The following is a 19,013-nucleotide window of genomic DNA, read 5'->3' as shown; positions in this document are numbered from 1 at the left end:
GTCGGACCCCAGTGGAGCGTCGGGCATCGCCGCGAGGTGCTGTGGCGTCGGCATCTCCTCCTCCTCCCCTCCCGAGGCTTGCAGTCCCGGTACGTCGTGATCGTCTTCCCGATCTCGCTCGTGGGTACGGGTAGTCTTCCTGGTATCCATTCTTTGAAGACAGGTTCACTTCTGACACCAGTTGTAATGTAGGAATTTGGGCGGGAGACGACTTGACGGGTAGCACACTTTTATTAACACCAACTCACTAACACGTGTGACCAACTGCAGCCTATGCTACACGGTTCCCCCGGCTACACACACACGGCTCTTACGCCCCGCAGCTTCTAGGGAACCCACCCCAACTGGGGTCTGGGTCTCGACCACTGGGTCCCACAGCCCCGCCCTCACAAGGACGTCATTCCTCGGGTCCCACGGTCTCGCCTCTGAGCCGCACAGGGTCCCGGCCCCCACAAGGACAGCGGGACCAGGGGTCTCAGGGCCCCATCTCTTCCAACTCCGTCTTCGATCCTCACTGGTCAACAACTTCCCGAGCGCTCCCGCGTATCCCCCTTTATAGTCCTCCGCTCCCGGGGAGACGGAGCCCATGCGGACCTCGATGAGAGCACCCACCCCAGTTGACCAATCACCATGCGCTGCCACACGATCCTTTTTCCCATCTTGTGTCAGCGCACACAATCACTCACCACGCGCCGCCACATGATCCATCACTGTCAGCGCGCGTCACCACTATACCACGCGATGTAGCCACACCCGACGCGCTCACACACGCTCCCCCCTTGTCAGCGCGTACCGCCACTACACATGCATGCGGCGAGAGAGAGAGAAGGTGACCATCCAGAAGGAAGTGCGGAGCTGAGCAGTCATCACTAAATAAAGAAAGGAATCAAGTCTCAACTTGTGGTGGAAGTCGTTTATTACACTACTATACAGTCAGTAGCTACTTCTGGCTCAGTAGATACTACTGTACAGTCAGTAGATACAACTACAAAGTCAATAGATACTTCTTTGTTGAATGTAGGTTGTGTAGGTATATATACCTACGCGGGGAAAAATATATTTTTTGAGTGGGTGGGTCGACAATTTTCGTAAACCTTTTAGATCAACTATTTACCCCACACTTTCTATAACTTTTTGGACTTTTGCAAGGTTCTTATAATTTTGTTGGTGGAGAAATGGACTAACGGCCCACCGGGCTTTGGCAATACCTTATTATCTGTGTATGTATATGTAAGGTTCTTAAGAGATGTTTTGAAATAAATTTGTTGCCCGGGCAACGCCGGGTACTTCCCACAAGTCTTATATATTAACGTCATTTTTTGTATGTCTGTCTGTCCGTCTGTGTGTTTTTTGACGCAACTTGCGAAGGATTTGGCTCGAAAACCTTGGGGTTTAGTTTTAAAAAAGTAGCAAGGTACCACGCCATAAGCCCCCTGCTGAGCCAGCGCTATTTTATTTTCCCATCTGGCAAATTAAAATAGTTAAATTAACAATTTTGTGCTATTTCTACTTATTTATTTTCTTGCGCTGCTCAGCGAGCACTAAAGCTGTCAAGGGGTTTGCCCCACGCAACACACATGTGTCATCGGTGGAGGGGGGGGATTACTCATTCATATAAAAAATGCAAAAAAATACACACAACGCTGAGGTAAATTCTTCAAAGTGTCATGTCCTCTTCTCCCCCCCCCCACTCCAATGTGTGCATTTACTACTGTAGTGACTGTGAAGGTCACTGTAGTGCCGGGCCTGCGAGGCCACGGCGGAAGATGCACCGTCATCGTGTACACCCCGGACACAGGGTGCAATACCAACCCTAGTGGGGGTTTGGGAGAGCGCTAGGTTAGCGCGATGGCACGACGCGCTGTGCGCAGTGCGGGCTCCTACCAGAGGGAACGAGAGAGCGTCAGCTCAGCCAGGGTAACAACGGATGATGCTACCCTGGTAGACCTGCGGCCACGTGACGGGTCGTTACCGGAGGGGGGCCACAGGTGGAGGGGGCCAAAGGATGGTCACATGGTCTGGGAAGAGCTTTTGAGAGCCTTCGGGTAAGGGCGAGAAAGATCGAGAAGGGGTCGCGCGTGGGTTCATGGGGAGTCGGTACATGTGCGTGATGCACGCCCGCTCAGACCGGATCAGTGGTCGGAGCTGGCCCACCAGGTGGTTGTGGCGGACGCGGGTTCGTCGGCCCTACTCGGGTTCATTGAGGGGGTCGAAATCCGCATGCTCCCTGACACCAGTGCGTCTTCAACCATTATCTCGGAACTGATTTATAATATTTTGCCCCCCCTGTGTCACGTTTTGCAACCTGTGGATGTGCCGTGTTTTGCCACCAACGACGGATCATTGGGTATTATCGGTCAGATAATGGGCAATTTGCGTTTCGCCGATGTTAAATTGTCCGGCCATGTTTTGGTTTCTGCAGCCCTTGCTGTCCCATGTTTACTCAGGACTGATTTTCTAGGCAAAATGCCCTTGAAGATTTGTGTGGATCAGGGCTGTTTTGAATTGCTGTCGGGACGGCGTATGGCATTTCTCCCGTCTCCGACCCGCATGGGTTCCGCTAATGTTATGGTGCAGGCACTTGCACGCCGAACGGTGCGGATTCCGCCCGGCGCTCAAATGTTGGTGCTCCTCCGATTGCGTAAACCGCTCGATTTGTGTGCTGTGGGTTACGGTATCGTGTTGGGGCCCTTAAATAAGCTTAATCGCGGGATGTCACTCGTGGCAGCCCAGACGTTGGTGGCCCAGGACCAAGAGCCTTTCATTCAAGTTCTTAATGCCGGGTGAGTCACTACGGTCATTCAGGAGGGTACCATGCTGGCTCATTCGTCACCGGTGCGTCCGGAGAAGGACGTCTTTGGGGAATGTCGGGGTCGGCTTTCAGTCTCGCAGGCCCGGTGACGCGGATGAGGACTGGATTGACAAGTTTTGCTCTGAGTGTGGTGATTTCTCCGCGGGACAAATGCTGAAGCTGAGAGCACTCTTGCGTGAATTTTCGGACATTTTTAGCAAGAGCAAATTTGATATTGGTCACACATCCCTCTTGAGCCACCATATTGATACGGGCGATGCCACCCCGATTCGGCAGAATCCCTACCGCCTGAGCCCAGCAGAAAAGGAACATGTTCGTGTGGCGGTTGATGAGATGTTAGCCGCAGAGATCATCTCACCATCCATCAGCCCATGGGTGCTCCCATCTTGCTTATTAAGAAGCACGATGGCAGCTTGCGATTTTGTGTTGATTTTCGAAAACTTAGTAAGCTTTCTGTCGTGGATGCATACCCCTTGCCTCGTATGGATGATTCGCTGCACAGTTTTATCGGCTTTGCATCGTATTATCACCGATTTGTCGCCGGGTTCGCGTCCGTTGCAAAACCGCTCCACGCCTTGATGGCTAAGGGTCAAAAATTCCATAGGGGGGAGGAGGAGGAATCCGTGTTCCGCTCCATTCGTGATGGACTGGTTAACGCCCCTCCCCTGTGTTACCCTGATTTTTCGCTACCGTTTGCTTTGGATACAGATGCCAGTAATACGGGCATTGGTGCGGTATTATCACAGGTTGTCAACGCGTGGAGCACGTGGTCGTGTATGGTAGCAGGGTGCTGTCTATGGCCGAGCAGCAGTACTGCGTTACATGGCGGGAATTGCTTACCATTGTGTTTTTGTGCAGCAATATCGGCCCTATTTGTACGTAGACGATTAAAAGTGCGCTCCGACCACGCTGCGCTCCAATACGCTCTGCGTGTGGACCAGCCCTGCAGGATTTTTCCTTCCATATTACATATCTCACCGAGCCGTGTGATATGGATGGGGATGTACGTAACGCAAATTCAGATCCCCCGTCTCTGCTCTCTGTAAAATCACAGCTTACAATGTGAACTGTAAGATCACAGAGTGATTCCGTGTTCTGTGACATCACAGCAAGCACCGTGCAGTATAACCGCGCTGAGAATGTGGCAATTGTTTACATTATTTAATAATGAATTCCGTAGATAGGAATGCAGCAATGGGATCGGTTTTATCTGTTTGAAGCATGAATGATTTGCCGTGAAATAAGCTCGATTTAGCTGAACAAGCTTCTGGCCACGATATTACATGCATCCTGTACCCCGTGTCAATCGTTGGACGGTTGTTTGACCGAACTTCACCATCTTGGTTGAGGTGGGTTGGTGATGGTTCTTTCACTCACTACTGATTGTTGCCTTGGCCAAGAATCAGACTAAGGTGACCAGTTTAACACGTAGTAGGCTTTCGTGACCAATAATCAAAAAAGATGTTTTTTTGCAGATAGATCGCGTAAATATAAATGTGTTGTTAAACCTGCCACCACCCGACAGCCAATTAGTAAGGTTTGTCACGTAAACAAAACGTGCCAATTCGTTTCTAGTTCAGCACACCGGTGTGTTGGAGAGTAAACCCACAACACGTACAATTCGAGTACGACGTTTTGCCAGTAATTACATCCAGCCTCATCAGGCGACAGCCAGATTTGTTACTCACTAACACACCGGTTAGTGCTGAACTAGTAACGAATTGGCATGTTTGTTTAAGTGTCAAACCTTACTACGTGGCTGTGTCGGGTGGAGGTGGGTTTAACAACACATTTATACTTATGCGATCTAACCCAAAAAGACCTCTATGAAGTAACCAGTTTCAGAATACAATATGCTAACCAATACATCAATCACCATGGCTCACAATGAGAAGTTTGGGAGTTCAATTCCTGGTTGGGGATTGATTTATTACTCGACTCGAATGTCAACAGTGGTCCTATGGATAGACTTGATCCATCATAGGAATGTGGAATTTCCACCACTGCCTCGGAGCTGCAGACAGGAGGTGAACATTTCGATTTAAAGCTTTCGTGACTGTAGGGATTCATCTTCTTGGTTCTTTCGGTAAAGTCACGTAGAAGGGAAGTAATGAAATAATAAAAATAAAACATAAAATAATTCTCACGACGTTTCGGCCACAACGCAAGCAGCCGTCCTCAGGTGAAGACCAGGTCTGTCGGGGAGACAGCGTCGGAATGAAACACCACCACGCTTGGGAAATGCAGGAAATGCAGGAATGTGATTAGTACAAGTAGTACTAATCACATTCCTGCATTTCCAATAAATATGCTAAATTCCTCTTGATATATTTTGTCAAGGCGCACTTCCCCCCTTCAAACCCAGCTTAAATAGACGCTCCAAGCGTGGTGGTGTTTCATTCAGACGCTGTCTCCCCGACAGACCTGGTCTTTACCTGAGGACGGCTGCTTGCGTTGTGGCCAAAACGTCGTGAGAATTATGTTTTTTATGTTTTATTTTTATTATTTTATTACTTTCCTTCTACGTGACTTTACCGAAAGAACCAAGAAGAAGGAGGTGAACACTACCTCAATGCTTCTTAAACAGGCATTCACTTTGACTTTTTGGCGTTTAAGGTCAACAAACTGTGAAATTGACTTTGAATAAGTGCATGCCCCATAAAAACAAGCTGACAAAAACACACAGAAACCAAGATAAATTATTGGTTCACATTTTTATTCATTTGGTTACACCATAACAATCGTCGTCATGATCATTATTATGGTCGCGGTGTAGAGTAGTGTGCCAGATCCACGCTTAGTTGGCCGCGATGGTCTGCGCGATCCAGGCGTTGTAGTTGCACACCTTGGTGTACACGCCGGGGTAGTTGGGCAGGGCGCAGCCACGGCCCCAGGACACGATGCCCTGCAGCTCGCCATTGCACGCGACGGGGCCTCCGGAGTCTCCCTGCGGTGGCGGCAGTAGCAGGGGTCAGGGGGGTCGGGGGTTAGCAGCTGTCTCCTGCACGATCTAACCCCAAAAAATGTATATTATGGGTGATGTTGGTCGCGAAAGCCTATGTGTTCAATCGGTGTTTTGTATCGTTTGTTGTTGTAACGTTTATACCGGCCCCGACTAGACATCTGACACAAGAGAGCATTATAGCTCATCGGTTCCTCCAGCATAAGTAAATATTTTGATTCTGACTCATCCCATCATTTCTCTGAGAAAGTCAAAGGTGATTGCCCAATAACTTTTCCACCATGCTCAGGGCTGTAAACGTGAGGTGAACACCAGTGGCTCAATGGTCATTGCAGCAGGAAATCGCTTTGACTTTACAAGCAGACGAGACCAGGGAGTAGCAAGCGAACGTCGTATTCATGTTACAAATGGGTGCAATTATATCAATGCACATTTGAACATGTTACCAACGCAGCTTATTATCGTACGCAATGTGTGGTCACACGATGATTGCACTCACAAAGCAAATGATGTGCAACAATTTTCACCAATTCCTCTGGTCGCTTGAGTCTGGAATTCCCTCCTCCTGGCCATCCTTTGCTGCCAAATTCAAGGCTAGGCTTAATACTTTTTAAATACAAATATACATATATACAGTCTCCCTGTTTTCATTGTTTCACGTTTTATATGAATTCCGTATCCTACTTCTTGCGCAGCATATTGACGTGAAACGATATACACCCAAATTATAGTCACGCTGTGATTCCCGAATCTCTCCATTCCTCGAAACTCTCTCCGATCCAAGCGAGCTCCTTCGGCTCCGATGTCGCCGCCTCACCTGGCAGGAGTCCTTGCCGCCCTCCAGGTATCCCAGGCAGATCATGTTGTTGGTGATGTCACCGGGGTAGGAGTTCCTGCAGGAGGTGTCGCTCAGCACGGGCGCCTGGACGCACATGAGGACGTCGGGACTGCCTGTGGGGGAAGACAACGCCGGTCGAGGAGGTGGCGAGGCCGAGCACGCGGCACAGGGTGGCATCCCGCCACTGACGCGTCGAACTTGTCACGCTGCGGGGTCAAAACACCGCCTGCAGCTTAGGAATTCGCTGTCAGTGTCTCTCGCTACATTGCTCAATTCGAGAAAACGTATTCACTCTCGTTCGCGACGTCTTCAGTAGCGCGGTGTGTTGCTGGCCGCTTGGCGTTTTGGGCCTTTGTGCCAGTTCTGTAAAATAATTATATATCCAAGATCAGGTGTTTAAGTGTTATCCCCTCATTTCAGCCACTCTGGTTTCCCACTGCATACAACAATACTCGACAAGTAATTGTAACCGCCCAATCGTGACGTGGCTGCGTTAACGAGTAAACAACTTCTCTCTCCCGATTAGAAGCACGTGTCTGATTTGCATTGGGGCAGATGTTGAACCCGTTTCCCTTCACGTCTCTGCCGCAGTAGAAGGGAGAGAAGGGGGGTGGGTAGGGGGGCGGTGAGCGCGGTGCATCCTCACCGACGCTGGTCTGGGTCTCGCCCCAGCCGGAGATGGTGCACATGACTCCGGTGTTGACGCAGGAGGAGGGCAGCGCGATGGGCTGCGCGTACTGGTTGATGGTGGCGGGCGAGGACAGCTTGATGAGCATGATGTCGTTGTCGATGTTCCAGGAGTTGTACTGGGGGTGCTGGATCGCCTTGGAGGCCTGGATCCTCTGCTCGGTGCCCTCGGTCACGAAGATGTTGTGCTCGCCGATGCGCACGGAGATGCGGGACGCGCTGGGGATGGAAGAGGAGAGGGACGAGGATAATGATGACGAATTGCATTTATACGGCTCTTAAATGACTTTGCAACTCTGCGCCTTACGTCGCATCTCATCTCCACTATTCCTCTTCCCTACTGCTATCACACTGGGCACAACGAGCATCTTCCCAAATGAAACGCTCCATGTTCAAAATTACGGTTAGGGGTTCACTTGGCCCATCTCCTCTCTGAGATTGATAAGATTGCTACGACTTTGTAGGGTGATTTTCCTATGGAGAGACTCGCCCACGAAATTTGGAATTTACACCACTGGTTCAAGGCTGTTAACGGGAGTTGAGCAACACCTCAGTGTCCATTGAGAAATGTAATATGGGTAATGGAGATTGCAGTGCCGTGACTCGGCAAAACCCCACCAGAACATCACGCCACCACGCAGAGATGGGCAAAACGCATTCAGATTGCTGACTTATGTAATTTATGTACGAATGACCAATTTCTTTGAGGTACCAATTGCAAATTGCAAATGTAACGAATTATATACAGCCACCCAGTCACCCACACGCACACAGTGCGCAGCACACTCACGTCTGGTAGCAGTGAGCGGCAGACACGACCCACTCGCTGTTGAATCAGAGAGCCTCCGCAGAAGTGGTATCCGATGTTGAGGGACACCTGCCACGGCTGCGAGTGGGCAGCGCACTCGTAGCCACCCACGATGTGGTCCTCATACATGTATGGGGCCGCCGCTGCCAGACAAAGACAAAGATCCCCCAGGAGAGCTTTCACAGACTGTTGGGGCAAATGCTATTAGCGAGCAAATATGAAGGCCGGCACGGCACAGGAGGGGGTGGGTGGCCAGCACACACACACCGTCGTGTCGATGTATGTCCAGGTCCATTCACTTGCATCCACCAAACATTCCTCATCATCGTCGTTGTCTTTATTAAAAGCAGTCTCACTGCTAGTAACATCCCAATCATCGCCAACATTGGAGTTGCTCGAACACCCCAATGTGGGACTACAAAGCTTGTTGGCGTCTGTTCTGTTTCCCACGCGTCTGTCTGTGGGTTTCCCTGGGCCTTTGTGCCAAATCTGCGCAAAGGCGCTTTGCACATTCTACAGCAGCAATTTGCATGAATTAAGCTGTATTAAAATAATATTATAAATAATAATAGTTATCGCTTGCACAAATATTATCAACGCCATCACCCCACTAATCATTGCCAGACGGGTGTGTGTTACATACCTGTCAACCCCTTGTCAGTGTCTACCTTATTACAACCCAATTCAGACCTTATTGGTCACCCATGCCCTTTATAAATATCAACGTTCATCCTACAAAGTCCCATCACAAGGGAGAAACACAAACAAATAGACACATGTTTTTGCCCGTTTTGAAACAGCTGTATGCCGTATGGACCTGAAAACTCAATTTCCCTGTACAATAATACGAGATAAACCGTACGGGTTGACAGCTATGGCGTTGTATGTTGAACGTCTTGTCGCACCGTACGTAGTCAACCGTGCTAATCGGACGATTATAATCGACACCATCGTCATCACCATCTCGCTCTCATTGCGGGCTAAAAAGGAGCGTTTCACGGTGAGGCTAAATGAGTAAAAATGAAAGCCATTGGTGATGAGGCGAGACAACGTTTTTTTTCGGATACAAATGGGCGACAGCCGTTGTGCAACATTGCAGGAAGCTCAAACCCGCGCCATTGGTTACCATAGCGCAGCGCACCGACTGCTGCACCACTATTGCTGCTCTCTATGTAGCCACGGCAAGATATTTGTTTTAATTATAGTGATACAATGATAATAATATCCAGCCCCTTGCCAATCGAATGCAGAATGAAGGCCTCCCCACGATGTATTGGCTGTTTCTTTAAAACTGCGTTTTGTGTTTAGTACGGTGCGAAATAAGTTCAACATACATGCATGGGGGTTGTTTGACCATACTTCACCACGCTGGTTATTAGGGGTTCTGTCTTAAATAAAAAAATATATCATAGACTACGTTTTGGACAATGACCATTCTTAATAGCACCAAAATAATTTGGATCACATATCGCTCGCCACTAATGTTTGGCCGTAAGCTCAAAATCGAACTCTTGTCACCGGGTTCGTAGCACAGCACGGTAACTGCTACACTACCACTCCCCAAACTTATACAAGACAGACAAAGATCCCCCGTATAGCCTTAACAGACTGCTTAGGAAAGTGCTGTTAGCAAGTAGCACCTATGAAAAAGGCTATCGATGTTTACACATCGAACCAGGTACTCATGTTGAGGCTGAGTCGACCTAAGAGAGACCAAGACTGGTTCAGATAATCGTCAGAATCGAATTCAGGTCGCTGGGTTTGTAGCGCAGCACGCTTATCGTTGCACTATCGCTCCCGACACAGATGCACAGAGACAAACTAAGACAAAGACACAGAGACAAAGACAAACAAAGACACACAGAGAGACTCTGGAGGAACTCACCAGCGACACCCACGAGAAGAGCGAGGATGAGCCCGTGCATGTTTATCTGTGGTTCGTGAGCAATACGATGCTGAGCTGCTGCTCAGAGTCGCCTTATATCCCAACCGGCAGCTCCACCTTATCTCGTGGCCTTGTCCGGTATCTTCTGTGCTGCCCAATGCCATGTGGAAGCCTCATTAAACCCATCAATATTTTCCCAGCCGATACTGAAATAGCCAGAACCGCTTATCAGAACCGTATCAAGCGGTTTTTATTTGTTCATATGCGCGCCTTCCACTGTGGTGTTCCTGTCAAGTTGAAGATACATTTCCCTTAAATGGCAAAAGAGTGAGAAGAAAATGAGCACAAACTACAAATATCGCCACGTTTTTCGTCCACACTGCCTTAACACAGAAACATTATATGCTGTTCTTTACTTTAAAAGACTCGTATTTTCGTATTCATGATTTGTAAATGTATCTTCAGAATTCAATTAGTTTGCCATCCACTGCTGGATGAAGGTCTCTCAACGACTTTCAAGTCATGGGGGTTGTTCGACCGTCACTGATGTTACCTGTGGCTGGGAATTGAACTCGGGGTTTGCCAGGTTTATAGCGCACTGCAGAAACTACCACTGCATCACCGCTCCATTCAAATTATGTTAATATAATAATGATGGATGCGTTGTCACAAACCTCACCACTTGGTCTGAGATCAGTGCTCCGAGCACGTCTCAGTTGACCAGATTGTTTGATGTTGCTGCTGCTGCGTTGGCAGTGGTGCACAAAGTACGATTATCAACTACAACTCAACACACACTCGTCAATAACTACACCGTGCTCTTAAGTTATGGGAAGTGAGAATGTTAAGGGAGAACTGCGTGTAATGTGCATATCCAGTCCTGCACAGTAAATATTTTTCTTATATATAAAAGAATGTTTTTGTCTGTCCGTCCGTCTGCGCACGCACGCTTGCGAGGGATTTGGCTCTCAGTCGGTGGGGTTTATGTTGAAAAAAAATTGCCGGGCAGCACGCCCCAAGCCCCGCGGTGGGAATAGGCTATTCCGTTTTCCCATCCGTAAACTTTAAAGTAGTTAAAATCGCGTTTTTGTGCGATTGCTCTTTATTGATTGATTTACTTTTTCCGCCCGGCACACAAGAAAGCACGCTATTGCGCACGTGCGAAACACTGACAGGAGTTGCCCCTGGCAACGCACGCATGGCTTCGCTGGAGGGTGGGGGGGATTTATCATTCGCGTTCAAAATGCAAAAAAATGTACACGTAATGCTGAGATAAATTCATCAAAGTGTCACGTCCTATTCTCTCCCCCCCCACCCCAATGTGTGCATTTACTATTATAGGGTCGGTAGATACAAAAATTATAGCGCTTAGACAGTATTTTTGTAGCACGGGGGGGGGGGGGGGGTGGTGGGGGTAGCGGCCCAGCCCCCAGCCTCGGATGGCTGGGCAATCTAGACGAGACCGGGGGCTCTGCACAGGACTAGCCCTCACCACGGCACTCTGTCAGGTGAGTACTTTGTGCAAAGTAGATATATACTGCTACTAGCGGGAAATACCGTGCATTGCCCGGGGGGAAAATATATTTAAAAACTTCTGAAAACTTAAAAACAACATATACAAATTAAAAGAAAACTCAAATTTCGATTTAAAGCTTTCGTGACTGTAGGGATTCATCTTCTTGGTTTTTTCGGTAAAGTTCGAAAAGATGGCAAGCTACCCTTTTTGGATGTCCTAATTAAAAGGAGACCTGATGGTTCAATGAGCCATTCTGTCTACAGGAAAGCCACCCATACGGATGCTTACCTAAAACCGGATTCCCACCACCATCCATCCCAAAAGAACTCCCTCATCAAGACTCTATACCATAGAGCCCAATGCATCTCCGACCAGGAACACATTGCCAGTGAACTCAAACACGTACGCCAAGCTCTTAAGGCTAATGGTTACTCCGACTACACAATCCGCAAAGCCATCACTCCAACCATAAAGAAGGATCCTGTTGAAGAGCCTTTGAAAACCATCACCTTATCCTACATTGCTGGGGTCACAAAAAAGATCTCCAAAATCCTGATTAAACACAAGATCCAGGTCTGATTCAACACAGTACATAAAATCCGTGATCTGGTCCCATCTGTAAAAGACGTGGTTCCAGACATACAGTACCCAGGCGTCTACAAACTAAGTTGCCTCTGTGGTAGCAGTTACATTGGTGAAACCAAACGACATGTCTCGGACCGCATCCGTGAACATGAAGCAGACCTGAAACACGGTAGGACAAACACCTCAGCCGTGGCAGATCACTGTTACAATTCAGTGGGCTCACATGACATTGACTTCTCCAAGACAGAGGTTCTTTGCAAGCCATCTGGCTACCATGAGAGATTCGTTCATGAGGCGATCCACATATACAAACACAGACAATTTCAACCGAGAAGATGGATTCTGGCTCAGCAATCATTGGAAGGACGTAATAAACCATTTCGGATCTTAACTAATTGTTGTTCACGTTTATGGTGACTTTCAGACCGCAGTCCACTCACTGGCATTGACTGTGTATCTTGTGTTCTCCACAGGGAATGCATTATTTGCTCCGCTGCGGGCCTCCTGCCACCGCTCTCCCATTGACATGTTTCGTGGCTTCTACATACTATTAACATTCCCTCCCTTTGTTAATGCTACCCCCTCCCTATGATGCTGCTAATCCTGCATAATGCATGGGCATAATAGGACTTTGAAAACTCCCCCGCCCACCTCCTATGCATTTCCCATAAATATGCTAAATTCCTATTGATATGCAAAATCTTTTGTCAAGGCGCTCTTCTTCCACCTCCAACCCAGCTTATATATACGCTCCAAGCTTGGCAGTGTGTCATTCTTCACCTGAAGATGGCTACTTGCGTTGTGGCCGAAACGTCGTGAGAAATATTTTATTATGTTTTTTTATTATTTTATTACTTCCCTTCTACGTGACTTTACCGAAAGAACCAAGAAGATGAATCCCTGCAGTCACGAAAGCTTTAAATCAAAATTTAACCGCCTCTATGGGGAGGGATTCCACACAACTTTGAGATCCTTCAACAAGCTCCGTGATAAGAAGGCTCAGCTAATCGAGTCTCTCACCTTTCCGAAGAGATGCCGCGACTCTAAGGTAATGCCAATTGCATTTACACTAACCGCTGCTTCTGTAACTTCTTCTAATGCTAAACGAATTCTGTCTAGAACTAGCTTAGCTCTTATCTCAGAGAAAATCAGACTTACGCGTATCGAACTAGATCAGTTAGACAAGACACTCTACAAATCACACTTATCTTTGACTGCAACAATGTCCACATCGGATTGGGAACATGTAGACAATATGACTGCCTCTTCAGCTGCCGCTATGTCGACCAAATGTAAGGACAACTTGATTTCCAAATTCAACCGCCTCTCAAATAAGAGACCGGACCCACACACTGAAAAACTAGACGTTAACAAAGTCATAATTAATCGCAGTAACAGTTCTATTTCTGAAGGTCTGAAATCCGTTTTAGCTAAAGGACTAAACTTTGCAGTCACACCTAGACACATACCAGTTAATGATATCATTGCCCGAGTAGATGTGGCTCTCTCAAGGTCCTGGGTCACATCGCTACAGACGTAGCAAGATCTGAAATCGCTGCAACCCTCAAAAACGCTAAGATGCCAGTTAGTAACATCAGCAAAGATGAGCGTTTTGAATTAGCTCAATTAAAAAAGAGGGATTACATTGTCATCCTCTCAGCTGACAAAGGCAATGCCACTGTCATCATGGACAAAATAGAATACAACAACAAAATTCAAGAACTACTCAACGATGGCAGCTATACAAAAATAAAAAGAGACCCCACCAACAGCCTCGTTACTAAATCCAACCAAATCATTTCTGATTCAACCGCATTAATTGATAAAACCAAACAGTTCTCGTTGAAACCTTCTGCAGCCAGGCCACTAAGATTATATGGCCTTCCAAAGATACATAAAGAAGATATGCCTCTTCGTCCCATTGTCTCTACGATCAACTCCCCCACATACAAACTGGCTCGTTTTTTGTCTGAAATCCTGCGGCCTTTCACTGGAAAAACCACCTCTGCTGTACTAAACTCCACTGACCTGGTATCGACAATCAAGGGAATTTCCCTGTCCCCAGACGACCTGCTTGTAAGTTTTGATGTGGTTTCCTTATTCACCAAAGTTCCTGTACCTGACACCATCGCAATCAATGAAGACTTGGTTCATCAAGGACTGAATACTGGGGTACCCCCCCTGGTGAGACACTGCTTAACCAATACATACTTCACCTGGAATGGAACTTTCTACAAACAAACTGAGGGCACCCCAATGAGCTCCCCCTTATCTCCAGTGGTAGCCAACGTTTTCATGGAGAATTTTGAGACTGACGCCATCCAGACTGCCACTCTACACCCGACCTTATGGAAGAGGTACGTAGATGACACGTTTGTCATCTGGCCACATGGCCGGCCTGCTCTAGACCAATTCCTCGACCACATCAATTCCATACACCCAGCCATCAGATTCACCATGGAAGTCGAAAAAGATGGCAAGCTACCCTTTTTGGATGTCCTAATTAAAAGGAGACCTGATGGTTCAATGAGCCATTCCGTCTACAGGAAAGCCACCCATACGGATGCTTACCTAAAACCGGATTCCCACCACCATCCATCCCAGAAGAACTCCCTCATCAAGACTCTATACCATAGAGCCCAATGCATCTCCGACCAGGAACACATTGCCAGTGAACTCAAACACGTACGCCAAGCTCTTAAGGCTAATGGTTACTCCGACTACACAATCCGCAAAGCCATCACTCCAACCATAAAGAAGGATCCTGTTGAGGAGCCTTTGAAAACTATCACCTTATCCTACATTGCTGGGGTCACAAAAAAGATCTCCAAAATCCTGATTAAACACAAGATCCAGGTCCGATTCAACACAGTACATAAAATCCGTGATCTGGTCCCATCTGTAAAAGACGTGGTTCCAGACATACAGTACCCAGGCGTCTACAAACTAAGTTGCCTCTGTGGTAGCAGTTACATTGGAGAAACCAAACGACATGTCTCGGACCGCATCCGTGAACATGAAGCAGACCTGAAACACGGTAGGACAAACACCTCAGCCGTGGCAGATCACTGTTACAATTCAGTGGGCTCACATGACATTGACTTCTCCAAGACAGAGGTTCTCTGCAAGTCATCTGGCTACCATGAGAGATTCGTTCATGAGGCGATCCACATATACAAACACAGAGACAATTTCAACCGAGAAGATGGATTCTGGCTCAGCAATCATTGGAAGGACGTAATAAACCATTTCGGATCTTAACTGATTGTTGTTCACGTTTATGGTGACTTTCAGACCACAGTCCACTCACTGGCATTGACTGTGTATCTTGTGTTTTCCACAGGGAATGCATTATTTGCTCCGCTGCGGGCCTCCTTCCCCCACTCTCCCATTGACATGTTTCGTGGCTTCTACATACTATTAACATTCCCTCCCTTTGTTAATGCTACCCCCTCCCTCTGATGCTGCTAGTCCTGCATAATGCATGGGCATAATATGACTTTGAAACCCCCCCCCCTGCCCACCTCCTACGCATTTCCCATAAATATGCTAAATTCCTCTTGATATGCAAATTATTTTGTCAAGGCGCTCTTCTTCCACCTCCAACCCAGCTTATATATACGCTCCAAGCTTGGCAGTGTTTCATTCTTCACCTGAAGACGGCTACTTGCGTTGTGGCCGAAACGTCGTGAGAATGATTTTATTATGTTTTATTTTTATTATTTTATTACTTCCCTTCTACGTGACTTTACCGAAAGAACCAAGAAGAAAAAAGAAAACTCATTAATTTAAATTTAAATTAAACTCAATCACGCCAAGATTCGATTCGTTAAATCGCGCAAAGGAATCGAAGGTTTAATATTAAGTCGGTCACATGTCGGGAAGTATGCTAAACATTTCAAACAGACACACATTCACACATTTCCCTTATAAAAAAAGATAGATAGTGTCAGCTTGTATTACTGTAGTGCTAGCAGGTACCACCACAGTAGGTATTCACTGCTGTAATCATAGCAGGTACCACCACAGTCAGTATGTATTGCTGTACTCATAGCAGGTACCACTACCACAGTATGCACTCCTGTAATCATAGCAGGTACCACCACAGCAGTATGCACTGCTGCAATCAAAGCAGGTACCACCACAGTATGCACTGCTGTAGTGAAAGCAGGTATCACCATTCGTTTTGCACTGCTGTAGTGATAGCAAGTACCACCAGAGTCGTTTTGCACTGCTGTAGTGATAGCAGGCACCACCACAGTCGGTATGCGCTGCCGTAGTGAAAGCAGGTACCACCGCAGTCGTTATGCACTGCTGTAGTGATAGCAGGTACCACCACAGTCGTTATGCACTGCTGTAGTGATAGCAGGCACCACCACAGTCGGTATGCGCTGCTGTAGTGAAAGCAGGTACCACCACACTCGGTATGCGCTGCTGTAGTGATAGCAGGTACCACCACAGTCGGTATGCACTGCTGTAGCGAAAGCAGGTACGACCAAAGTCGGTATGCACTGCTGTAGTGATAGCAGAATCCACCACAGTCGATATGCAATACTGGAGTTAAAGTAGGTACCACCACAGTCGGTATGCACTGCTGTCGTGAAACCAGGTACCACCACAGTCGGCATGCACTGCTGTTGTCATAGCAGGATACCACCACAGTCAGTATGCACTGCTGTAATCATAGTAGGTTACCACCACAGTCGGTATGCACTGCTGTTGTGATAGCAGGTACCACCAAAGTGGGTATACACTGCTGTAGTGAAAGCAGGGTCCACAACAGTCGGTATGCTCTGCTGTGGTAATAGCAGGTACCACCACAGCAGTATGCGCTGCTGTTAACATAGCAGGGACCACCACAGGGAGTATGCAACACACAACGCATAGCCTGGTTTTTTTTCAAATTTCTCACTTAACTTCTAATTTAGCAATCTTTGGAAGAATGTAATCAACCAGGCTATGCGTTAATTGTGTGTTGACCGACCCTCTGTGTTGCATTGCATTACATTTTGAAATTTTTGCTAGGTTAGTTAAGTTAGTGTGTCTCTCTCCCTGCCTCCTAATTTTTTCAAGCTTTCGTACCGTACCACTCATCGTGCTACTCATTGATATGCTAATTTCTCTAACCCCTCCCTCTCTCCCCGCCCCCGCCCCCCTCTCTCTATTTAAGGCCTCGACACAGAGGCGTAGTTTCTCTTTGTGCCTATGTTTGCTCTCTTTCTATGTATCTCTGTGATATCTGTCTACTTATATGTCTGTCTATATGTTTCTGGTTCTGTGTTTAATCCCTCTCTCAAATTTAACATTCTCAGGAAGAACGTAATCAACCAGATAGGGTGTTGACTGTTATGTTATCCAACTCTCTGTTGTATTACATTACATTTCTAAGTATACTAGATTTGTGTTTCTATTTAATTTATACCTGATGATGATTGCTTGTGTTGCAATCGAAACGTCGTATGCTAGTATTTAATTTAATTTATTATTTTATCTTTATACGTGACTTTACCGAAAGAACCAAAGAATAACTCCTCCAGCTAACACCGATCAACACTCCTCCAACTAACACCGATCAACATTTCTTTTCTGCGCTCTCCGCTCGCTCGCCGCGTTCCGCCGGCCTCACTCGCTCCCCATCACTCCTCCATCGACTCTCCTCTCCACTCTCTCCACCACAGTTCAGCCGCTCTTTATCGACTCCACCGTCACACTCAGTTGTAACTCTATCAGCTTCTCTTCCCACACTCCAGCCGCTTCCTAATGGCTTCATCGTTTCACTGCTATCCTACACTTCTTCACTGCTACCTTACACTTTTCCACTGCTACCTTACACTTCTCCACTGCCACCCTACACTTCTCTACTGCTACCCTACACTTCTTTACTGCTATTAGGTCTGCTGCTTCGACTCCTACATCCTCTGTCTTCTCCCAGGCGCGAACTCCCGGCTCCTCCAAAAACCCCTCTCTTTATCCCCGAGCCAATTAATCTTCAATTAATCTGGAGCATCCCCTGCGACGCCACTTGCCCCCAGCCCCCGCTGGCACCTGGCATGTTTTTCCCGACAATGCGGCGCCACTCAGTGACAACAACAACCTCTCGGCCAATCAGCGCCCTGCGACCTTAATTACTCCCTGCCACCTGCTACCGTTCTCAGACAGCGCGGCCACGCATCTCGACAACAACAACCAGTCAAATCAGAGCCCCGTGGCCTTATTTGCTCCCTACTCGTCTCTGGCCCTCTTCTCACGCCAAGCAACAGCAACACCTCTATCTCGTTTGCTCCCACTGTACGCCGTGCGCGCGTACACCGACTTCAGCGTGTGACGTGTACTTTTAGGCACTACACATGCATCCTGTATGTAATATCCCCCAGCTCTTCACTGTGCTCCTCCATCAGCTCGACTATCCGGCCACCAGACCTCTGCCCCTACCACCATTCACCTACCTTCATACATGTCCATTTCACAACTTCACGCATGTGCCCCATACCCCACTCCCTCTCATTCACGCTGCACCCATCAGACACCCTCACTCACCATCACACTCCACCTTATTCTGCCTTACCTATCCCTGCAACATCAGCTCCATTCTCAGCCCCTTGTCCCTCCATTCATTCCATCACCTCCCCACTGAATGCCGTCGGCTTGCATTTTAAAGCGCCCTGGGAAGGGCGCTATATGAATCCGACATATAATAAAATAGATGAGTCTTGTCGTTTGGCTCGTTAGTTATTGAATATAGCCAAGAATAGTACACTAAATTAACTTAAATACCTTTGTAAAACCACTGCTGGATAAAGGCCTCCATATACCCCATGTCAGTCGTTGGGGGGTTGTTTGACTGAACGTCTCCATCCTGGTTGGGGTGGGTTGGTGATGGTTCTTTCACTTACTACTGATTATAGCCTTGGCCAAGAATC

At 47.5% G+C, this 19,013-nt stretch overlaps 1 pseudogene; it reads right to left on the bottom strand.

The window, feature by feature from the left end:
- Nucleotides 1–5,507: 5,507 nt before the first annotated feature.
- Nucleotides 5,508–10,032, bottom strand: LOC133351935 (trypsin-2-like; annotated as a pseudogene).
- Between the last annotated feature and the right edge of the window lie 8,981 nt (nucleotides 10,033–19,013).

The sequence above is a fragment of the Lethenteron reissneri genome, chromosome 39, assembly GCF_015708825.2.
Source record: "Lethenteron reissneri isolate LAM-NWPU_2019-01 chromosome 39, ASM1570882v1, whole genome shotgun sequence".
Lineage (NCBI taxonomy): Eukaryota > Metazoa > Chordata > Hyperoartia > Petromyzontiformes > Petromyzontidae > Lethenteron > Lethenteron reissneri.
This window is presented reverse-complemented; position numbering and strand designations above follow the sequence as displayed.